This window comes from Archocentrus centrarchus, chromosome 4 (assembly GCF_007364275.1).
Source record: "Archocentrus centrarchus isolate MPI-CPG fArcCen1 chromosome 4, fArcCen1, whole genome shotgun sequence".
NCBI classification, from domain to species: Eukaryota; Metazoa; Chordata; class Actinopteri; order Cichliformes; family Cichlidae; genus Archocentrus; species Archocentrus centrarchus.
Genome location: NC_044349.1, coordinates 30,633,577 through 30,643,993, shown reverse-complemented (window position 1 = coordinate 30,643,993; position 10,417 = coordinate 30,633,577).

Sequence of the window (10,417 nt, the reverse complement as noted above, 5' to 3'; positions counted from 1 at the left end):
ATTCCTGTCTAATATTGTCAGGAGAGTCATTTTGTGAATCTATGATGGACTATTTTAGAGAATTCAATGAGGCCTTTGAACTGATCTGCCAGACCATGCAATGGTGCAGTGGTGTGGATGCCACAGCCATCTGTGGTCAGACGGCAGTGCTCAACTACTTGAAAAGCGTATGTTGGGTGTTACCCCCCTCCACCCTGTCGTACGCTTTGTACGCTCTGGAAAATGTCAATATTTGTTAAGCTCCCTTACCAAAGTTGCACTAAAACATTTTGATAGATTATTGAGCACAGTGTAACACATAAAATTGGTTCAAGGTCAGTAAGCAAAACAAGAATTCATACATGAGGCGCACCAGATAACAAGGCGCAGTGTCGTTTTTTGAGAAAATTTAAGGATTTTCAGCGTGCCTTATAGTGCAAAAAATACAGTACATACATTTGTTATGAAAGTTTTTTTTTTTTTTTTGGACAGTTATCCTAAAAGAAAGAAGAAACTATTCCACTAGATTTGTACAATTGTAACAATACTGTACTAATTTAATGAATAGGCTACATGCTGACTTGCAGCGTGCATTTGTGCTCCAGGTGACCTGATGGTCCACCAGTTGCGGTCATTTGTAGATGAAGCTACAAAACAGAAATGCGACAGAAAGGACCTGTCCCTCTGGGGCAGAGAGGAGGGAAAGGAGAAGATTAGGAAGAAAAAAAAGACAAAGGTATGTTTCCATGAGTAATTACAATACATTTAGTTGGTAACCAACAAAAGCAGTTAGCTGGCATGTTGTTGTTTGTATCATGTTGTTATGTCTCTGTCAAAACACAACTTGTCAGCCTGTGTCACCATCCTCAGTGCGTTACTAGTTAATATATGATATGCTTGGATCTTATCATCACGGTCCTGGCTTTATAACCCAGCATTTTTAACTCAAAGACTTTCATTTTTCTATTTCTATTTGTTAATGTTACTGTCATGGTCCTGGGCCAGTTTCCCAGTGTTTTGAGTTCCTTTTTGTTTAGTTCTCTTTTGTTGTAATTTTGGGTTGTGTTCTTACAGTTTAGTGTTCTTAGTTTGTTGTGTCTTTGTGTAATGTCTGCTCCCCTTGTCACGTTTTCTGTGTTGGGTCTGTGTGTGTTATGTTACTCACTTCCTGTTTTATTTTGGTAGTCTTGTGCTCCTTGTGTGTTGTGTTCAGTTTACGTCTCCTGTGTTATTAGGCTAATTTGTTTCACCTGTTGGTTCCACTCTCCCTGATTTCCTTGTGTGTATTTAAGCCCTTAGTTTTCCTCTGTTCTTTTTTCGGGTCCTCGTCATTGTTTACGTCCAGGTGGATGTGCCTGCTGTGTGCTTTCTGTTTTGTATTTCGTATTTCGAGTTTGAGTTTCAAGTTTTCGGGTTTCTTGAGTTTTCATGTTGCTGGCTCCAGACCAGCCATGTGTCAAGGGATAAATAAAGATTCAGTACAAATCCAGCTCTCACCTTCTGTCCTGCTCTGAGGTCCTCCCTGCCTTGTTAGCCGCAGCAACCGTGACAGTTACTGTTTGATTCTTAGTTTATTGTGTTTTTGTAGTTTTGAATTTTTTTCTTTTTCTGCTAATTCCTGGTTGGTTACATTGTTTATATCCTCAGGCTTCTAAATTTAGTTATCTCAGTTCTGTCCTTGGCTGTTGTTCACTTTCTATTTAATCCTTTGTTTCAGTTTACTGAATTCCTTTCCCGGTTGTTTGGTGTTTCACTGTCTCTGGTTTATTCTCCTGTTAAGTGCATTTAGTCCTTGTCTCTGTTCTTTGTGCTATATTTAAGTCCTCCTCTTGTGTCTAGTTATGATCTTGTTGCTCTAGTGTTGGTGTTGTAGTCCCTCAGTGTGTCTGCTTCCCTGTGTTGTGTCAAATCAGCATTTGTTTCCATGTCTACTTCCTGTTTTACTTTGACAGTTCTGTATTCAGTTTTACTCCCCTTGTCTTGTTCAGCTGTACCCCTGGTGTGTCCTATCTCCCAGTTCATCTCATGTGTGTATTGTCTGTGTCCTCATGTTCTTTGTCACATTGTCTCATTAGGTCGTGTGTTTCCTGGTTGAGTTTCCCTGAGTATTCCTAGTTGTTGACTTATTAGCTTCAGTTGAGCTTTCTAGTTTCCTCATACCTGATGTGCATCCAGCAATAAAGTTGTGTATTTCTGAGTTCACGCTTTTCCTCCTGAGTCCTTTGTTTGGGTCCTTATCCTGCCTGCCACACTGCAGGATCATGACAGTTATATGTCAGGGTTGTTCAATATTTACAAGTTTCAGTGGATGGGACATGCTAGCTTGCCATATCTTGGCTTTATTGTTGTGTGCATGTTAAGACAAAACTGCATTTGTGAGCTGTGGTGGTTTAATCCAACTGGTTTACTCACTGTTTCTGTGGTGACAGCGTTTTGTTGTTTTCACACTGTTGTCAGGTTACATGGATGGACTAGTGGACCTCATTTGTGATCTTGGGGTGCCACCATGCCATTTTGTGGTATAGAAGCACTTCTTGTAGTACTGGGCCCAGTTGATGACCACTTGTGTTTTATATTATTCCACTGATTCTGAGCAATTCTGTATGCAGAAAAATTATTTATATAATTACAAATGGCTCATTTACTAGTCTTTATTAGGTGCATTTGCATAGTTATGCAAAAATATACATTTTTTGGATGGAAACGGCATGTCCAACATGTCCAAAAGCAGTTGAAACAGCCAAAATCACATATTTCCTAAAATGCCTATGCCCTCTAGATTGGATATGGCATACATTGAGACTTGCCCCACCCTCCTCAATGTCATGGACATAGTTTTACAATGTGTATCATATTGAAATACATTGTTTTTCAGTGGGCTTACACACATGAGACTAAAACAGTGATGCATCCCAAAACATTAATATTCAACTTCAAACCTCCAGCATTAATAATGGTTAGGCTCAGTGGGCAATAAAGTGGCATGAGGGGGGCCCCAAATCAAATTTTGTTGAGGGCCCCTTCAAGGCATGGGACAGCTCTACCCCAGTGAGACCTCAAATAGTAAATTTCTTGCAGCAGAAGAGGTGAGTGTGAACATACCCTATCCAAGAGAGGTGTTAGCTCCAGGATGAGTGGTTGGCGGAAGTGATGCACTGAAACCACTGATTTCGTCTGTCTATCAGATTGTGGGTGAAAACCAGAAGATAAACTTTTGCTCCTCCTAACACTTCATAGAAAGTTTTCTAAAGTTGGTAGGCATATATTATGTTGAATTTTGTAAAGAGAGTAACTCCCTGTAATGGCTCAGATGCAGAAGTTTTCAAATGCAAAGGATATTTATTTATGGTTATCTGATTCAGCCTTCTGGTCTATATAAAGTCTCAAGGTCTTGTCTTGTCATCAGACTCTCTTTAGCAGCAGAATCAATTAAAGCCTGGTGTGCATTATCCTGATTGAAGCTAACTATGGCATGCAATTGCTCTGACCATCTACTAGAAAAATCAAAACGTGACCAAACCCCACAACAAAAGAAACCCAAAAAAGACAAAGCAAAAACAAAACACGCATGGTCAAAAGGACCCTGGACCATGACACTATCATTGCACCTTTTTGAATCAGGTGAAGGCTTTTCAGGGAGCTTTTAGGACAGGATGATAAAAATGTATTACAATAGACCAGCCTAGAAGCAGTAAATTATTGAATTGGTATTTCAGTATCACTCTGAGACAGGATGTTTCTGATTTTATAAATATTGCGCAAATACAAGAATGGAGGTCAACATATTTGACGCTTAAATAGACTAGATCTTAAATACTGCTTTTAATGCATGAAAAAACTTTGCCCGTGGAAGTGATGCTGGAGTGCAGATCAAGGAACCAGAGTGGGGAAGGTGTAGTTAACAAGTAAGCTATACAGTGTGTAAATACGATTGCACACTTTATTTGAAACTTTTCAGGAAATGTTTTCATGTATCAAGGTCAAACATTCCAACAAACAGGTATTGAACTAACAAGTCACATGGAATGCTCTATGTTGCGCTTTCACATTCTGACATTTCCAAGGAACTCCGTCTCTACTTACTGGAGAGGAAAATGAAAAAAAAATTGTGTCCCAATAGTTAATATTTCTTCAATGCAACTACAACTAACCAACTCAATAAAAACAAGGAATATTGTGAATACGCGAGAAGTTTCAGCTGAAATGTAGCTTCCATTAGATAATGAAAATTAAGTTTTTGTTTATTTTCTACAGTGGCTGAATTCAGGTCTACACATGGGCCTCCAGTTAATCATTAATGCTTATGCTGCTAAATTTATGTTTTTCTTAGTAATTATCATAGCATTACTAACAGCATCAACAGACAACCATCTGCAGGATGGATAAAACCCTTGTGTACTGCATTAGCTGAACCCAAAGGTTTTATTGGAACTCGATCACAGAAATGAAAATTAGAGTGACTGAAGTAGGAAAAAATTAGTCAGGTAAAATACAAATACTTAAACACCAAAAAAAAAAAAAAAAATAGTTGATTTTGCCTGCTTAAAAACTGACTTTCAATTAAGTCTTTACTTCCCACAAAGTTTTCTTAATTTTCCCCTGTAGGGAACTGCTTGTCCATACAGGTTATCTTTATATAATCCAGCAGCCTTAAAATAAATAAATAGACAAATAGTGATCTGAAAAACAATGCTATGCAAATATTAACCATACAACTTTTTAAAGTGAATTAATGTATATTCGTAAGGTTTTAAAGAATACCATTAATATAGTGTGCCATCTTAAATAACATGAGTCTGACAGAGACAAATGCAGTTTCATTAAACAAATATAAATTTAAAAAAATAATCATATAAATATCAATTAAATTGTAGTCACAGAATTAAATTAATTGAAAAACAGACATGGTACTTATATTATCTGATTTATGTGGCATCACCCAGAGTCTGCCCCATTTTTCATAAATTTGGATTGGAATAAATATGGCAGATAAAAGTAAACTTAGCTTTAGACAGCTTTATATATTTTAATCCTATAATACGTACGTGAGTGAGATTTATAACACTCGCACTCACTTTCAGGTGGGTGAAAATCCCTCCATGTTAGTGTTCTTGGTTTAAGAGTCTTTTTGGTAACATTGTTTGTTATTCTTCACAGATGTTCCTGATTTCTAATGAAGGAGGAAAAGAAGGACTCCAAGCAGCAGATGCATCAAATGCAGCCTGTTACAACGTGCATCATTTGTGGTTGTTGTAGATGTGGCGGCTGTGGTAGCTGGTTTGGCAGTTGTAGTTGGAGCAGTGGTTGTACTTGGGGTAGAGGATGTACTTGGCGCTTTGGTTGTCAATGGCTCAGCAGTAGCTGTAATTAGTGCAATGGTTGTAGTTGGGGCAGTGGTTGTAGTTGGTGGAGCAGTTGTAGTTGGAGCAGCAGTGGTGGTTGGAGCACCAGTTGAACTTGGGGCAGCGGTTGTAGTTGGCGCTGCAGTTGTAGTTGGGTCAGCAGTGGTGGTTGGAGCAGCAGTTGAACTTGGGGCAGTGGTTGTAGTTAGTGCTGCAGTTGTAGTTGGAGCAGCAGTGGTGGTTGGAGCAGCAGTTGTGGTTGGGGCAGCGGTTGTAGTTAGTGCTGCAGTTGTAGTTGGGTCAGCAGTGGTGGTTGGAGCAGCTGTTGTAGTTGGTGCTGCAGTTGTAGTTGGGTCAGCAGTGGTGGTTGGAGCAGCAGTTGAACTTGGGGCAGTGGTTGTAGTTAGTGTTGGAGTTGTTGTTGGTTCCGCAGTTGTTGTTGGTACAGCAGTGGTGGTTGGAGCAGCAGTTGAACTTGGGGCAGCGGTTGTAGTTAGTGCAGCAGTTGTAGTTGGAGCAGCAGTGGTGGTTGGAGCAGCAGTTGAACTTGGGGTAGCGGTTGTAGTTAGTGCAGCAGTTGTAGTTGGGTCAGCAGTGGTGGTTGGAGCAACAGTTGTAGTTGGTGCAGCAGTTGTAGTTGGGTCAGCAGTGGTGGTTGGAGCAGCAGTTGAACTTGGGGCAGCGGTTGTAGTTAGTGCAGCAGTTGTAGTTGGGGCAGCAGTTGTGGTTGGAACAGCAGTTGATCTTGGGGCAGCGGTTGTAGTTAGTGATGCAGTTGTGGTTGGGGCCACAGTTGTAGTTGGAGCAGCAGTGGTGGTTGGAACAGCAGTTGAACTTGAGGTAGCAGTTGTAGTTAGTGCAGCAGTTGTAGTTGGGTCAGCAGTGGTGGTTGGAGCAACAGTTGTAGTTGGTGCTGCAGTTGTAGTTGGGTCAGCAGTGGTGGTTGGAGCAGCAGTTGAACTTGGGGCAGCGGTTGTAGTTAGTACTGCAGTTGTGGTTGGGGCCACAGTTGTTGTTGGTACAGCAGTGGTGGTTGGTGCAGCAGTTGAACTTGGGGCAGCGGTTGTAGTTAGTGCTGCAGTTGTAGTTGGAGCAGCAGTGGTGGTTGGAGCAGCAGTTGAACTTGGGGTAGCGGTTGTAGTTAGTGCAGCAGTTGTAGTTGGGTCAGCAGTGGTGGTTGGAGCAGCAGTTGTAGTTGGTGCTGCAGTTGTAGTTGGGTCAGCAGTGGTGGTTGGAGCAGCAGTTGAACTTGGGACAGCGGTTGTAGTTAGTGCTGCAGTTGTGGTTGGGGCCACAGTTGTTGTTGGTACAGCAGTGGTTGTTGGAGCAGCAGTTGAACTTGGGGCAGTGGTTGTAGTTAGTGCTGGAGTTGGTGTTGGGTCAGCAGTTGTAGTTGGAGCAACAGTTGTAGTTGGTGCTGCAGTTGTAGTTGGGTCAGCAGTGGTGGTTGGAGCAGCAGTTGAACTTGGGGCAGCCATTGTAGTTAGTACTGCAGTTGTGGTTGGGGCCACAGTTGTAGTTGGTACAGCAGTGGTGGTTGGAGCAGCAGTTGAACTTGGGGCAGCGGTTGTAGTTAGTGCTGCAGTTGTAGTTGGGTCAGCAGTGGTGGTTGGAGCAACAGTTGTAGTTGGTGCTGCAGTTGTAGTTGGGTCAGCAGTGTTGGTTGGAGCAGCAGTTGAACTTGGGGCAGCGGTTGTAGTTAGTGCTGCAGTTGTGGTTGGGGCCACAGTTGTTGTTGGTACAGCAGTGGTGGTTGGAGCAGCAGTTGAACTTGGGGGAGCGGTTGTAGTTTGTGCTGCAGTTGTAGTTGGAGCAGCAGTGGTGGTTGGAGCAGCAGTTGAACTTGGGGTAGCGGTTGTAGTTAGTGCAGCAGTTGTTGTTGGGTCAGCAGTGGTGGTTGGAGCAACAGTTGTAGTTGGTGCTGCAGTTGTTGTTGGGTCAGCAGTGGTGGTTGGAGCAGCAGTTGAACTTGGGACAGCGGTTGTAGTTAGTGCTGCAGTTGTGGTTGGGGCCACAGTTGTTGTTGGTACAGCAGTGGTGGTTGGAGCAGCAGTTGAACTTGGGGCAGAGGTTGTAGTTAGTGCTGGAGTTGTTGTTGGGTCAGCAGTTGTAGTTGGAGCAGCAGTGGTGGTTGGAGCAGCAGTTGAACTTGGGGCAGCGGTTGTAGTTGGTGCTGCAGTTGTAGTTGGGTCAGCAGTGGTGGTTGGAGCAGCAGTTGAACTTGGGGCAGCAGTTGTAGTTAGTGCTGCAGTTGCAGTTGTTGTAGCAATTGTAGTTTGGACACTGGTTGTCGTTGGTGCTGCAATTGTGGTTGGGGCAGCGGTTGCAGTTGGTGCTGTAGTTGTTGGAGCTGAAGAACAAGTTGGTCCACTGGTTATGGTACCAACATTTTGCATGAAAGGAAGAGAACTCAGGCTTAAAGCATCTGCACACAGGCTCTTAGACGCACATCCATAAGCTGGAAAGGTTTGGGAGCCATTGCTTACTGTCGATCAAAAAAGAAGAATTTTAGCAGATTTATTTTTAATTGGCTGCATTAGGAAACATCCGTATGTTTCTCGCATAGAGTAACCTCACACTTTTTAACATGTTCTGTTTGCAGTGCTGACACTCTTGACTGTTTGACCACTATAGGGTGTGGTTGTTTTTTTTTTTTTATAACATTTCTGATAACATCATCCTATACCAGTCATACTCATCTCACGGCCCGCGGGCCAAATCCGGCCCGTGATTGGCTGGTGACCGGCCCGCGGCCATTTCTTGTAATTGCTCAAAATTAAAATAATTTTCCCTTTTATTGTGTAATAAATGCTGAATAATTCCCCCTTGTGTTCACAAAGTGAACTGTCTGTAAGACAGAATCATTAGTTTGTACACGGCCCTTTAGGTCCTAATTATTTGGGCCTTTAAGGTAGTGAACAGTTTGCGCAGGTCAAGAATCACTGCTGATCTGCGAGGAAAAGACGTGTCCTTAAATGAATATCTTGGCAAAAAATGAGTGAGGTTAGTAAGCAGAGAAAAGTTGACGTCGAAAACAGACAGTTTAATAACAAATGGACAGATGATTTTGCATTCATTTTGCCACCTCATGCCAACGCAAAACCGTTGTGTTTAATTTGCCAAAAGACAGTTGCTGTATGCAAAGTTGCTAACATTAAGCGGCATTACGAGTCAAAACATGCTAGCTTCAGTGCAGCTTTCCCGGTTGGTAGCATTGCACGAAAAGACAAGACTGAGGCCTTAAAGTTGTCTTATGCTACCACATCAACAATCTTGACGACTTCCACTACTGCTGCTGAAAAAGCCACCGCTGCTTCACTGCGTGTAACCTGGGAGCTGGCTAAAAAGGGCAAGCCATTTGTGGACGCTGAGCTTGTGAAAGTGTGCACTTTGGGAATCGTGGAGGAGTTGTTTGCCGGTGACAAACACAAAGATGACATCGTTAACCGCGTGAAGCAGGTTCAGGATTCAACGGCGGCACGGAGACTAGAAACTTTGTATGAGGACAGTTTTTCTACTTTACTTGCTGAACTGAAGTGTGTGGATTACATGTCAATAGCTATGGACGAGTCTACAGATGCAACAGACACTGCACAGCTGTCCGTGTTTGTGAGATATTTTAACGGGGAGCTTTTCAAAGAGGAGCTGCTGTGCCTTTTTCCCATCAAGAGCAATGCAACAGGTGAGGCCATGTACAATTCTATGAAAAGTTTCTTTGATAAGAATTCTCTGGAGCTGGATAAAATCAACCTCCTTGTAACTGACGGTGGGCCATCTATGATAGGACGAGAGAGGGGCTTAGCATCACGTCTCATAGCGGACCACCCCACAGTTAGTTCACTACACTGCATCATTCACCAGACGGTGTTGTGTGCCAAACTGTCTGGTGAAATGAAAGGAGTGATGGACACAGTGATCAAAATTGTAAATCACATTCGCTCAACTTCAAGTTTACAGCACCGGCTTTTCAAAATGCTACTACAGGAGCAAGAAGCTCAATATTCAGACCTACTACAGCACAATGATGTCAGATGGCTGAGCAGGGGGCGAGTCCTACAGCGCTTCTTTGCACTGCGCAAAGAAATCACAGAATTTCTTTCCGGTCAAAAAACAAAGAAAGCAGATGAGTTCTCTCAGTTTATGCAAGATCAGGAATCTGTGGCTCTGGTTGCATTTCTGTGTGATATCACTAATCACTTGAACCATCTTAACCTGCAGCTCCAAGGTGGGGATTCGAATGTGGGAGAGCTCTTTGAAAACGTGAGCGCTTTTCAGACAACCTTGGGCGTATTCGTGACGGACATAGAGGGGAAAAACTTCACTTCCCTACCCTGCGTGATGTTCCTACAAATGGGATTGTGCTGTCACGAATGGTAGCACTGTTAAAAAATCTGTCAGAGAACTTCAGATCGCGGTTTCACAACTTCAAAATCCCACAGCAACTGCTACTGTTTGTGAGCAACCCGTTCGCCGTTGCTGTCACCGGGAGCTGCCCAGCACAGGCAAAAAACGCTGTGCCTGCTATCAGTGAGGGCGCTTTCCAGCTGGAACTGGTCCAGATGCAGGCTAATGATGTCCTAAAAGCCAAGTTCAGAGAGGAGAGACTGTGTGAATTTTGGGCACACTCTGTTCATCAGTATCCGAACTCTAAAAGACTCGCTATATACATTTTGACAATGTTCGGATCCACTTACATATGCGAGTCGGGGTTTTCAGGGATGAATCTAATTAAGGACAAAAAGCGCAATAGACTCACCGACTCACATCTCAACCAGTGCTTGCATATTGCCTTGACCTCTCAGAAACCAAACTTCAGTAAGCTCTCAAAGGAAATGAGATGTTACCTCACATTAAGCATGTAGTCAATAACTAATAGTATGTGATGCATGAAGAGGTTAAAACATAAACATCTGATTACATACCTGTGCTGTCTGTTCCAAACTTTAAAATAACTGAAATATAGTAAAGCAGTTTTTTTTTTTTTTAAATTGTATTTCTGAACTATTCCAACATTTGGTGGCTTGCACTGTGCAGTTATGTGTTTAATATATTTTATAAACAGCTTTCACACCAAAAGAGCTGAAATATGTTCATTC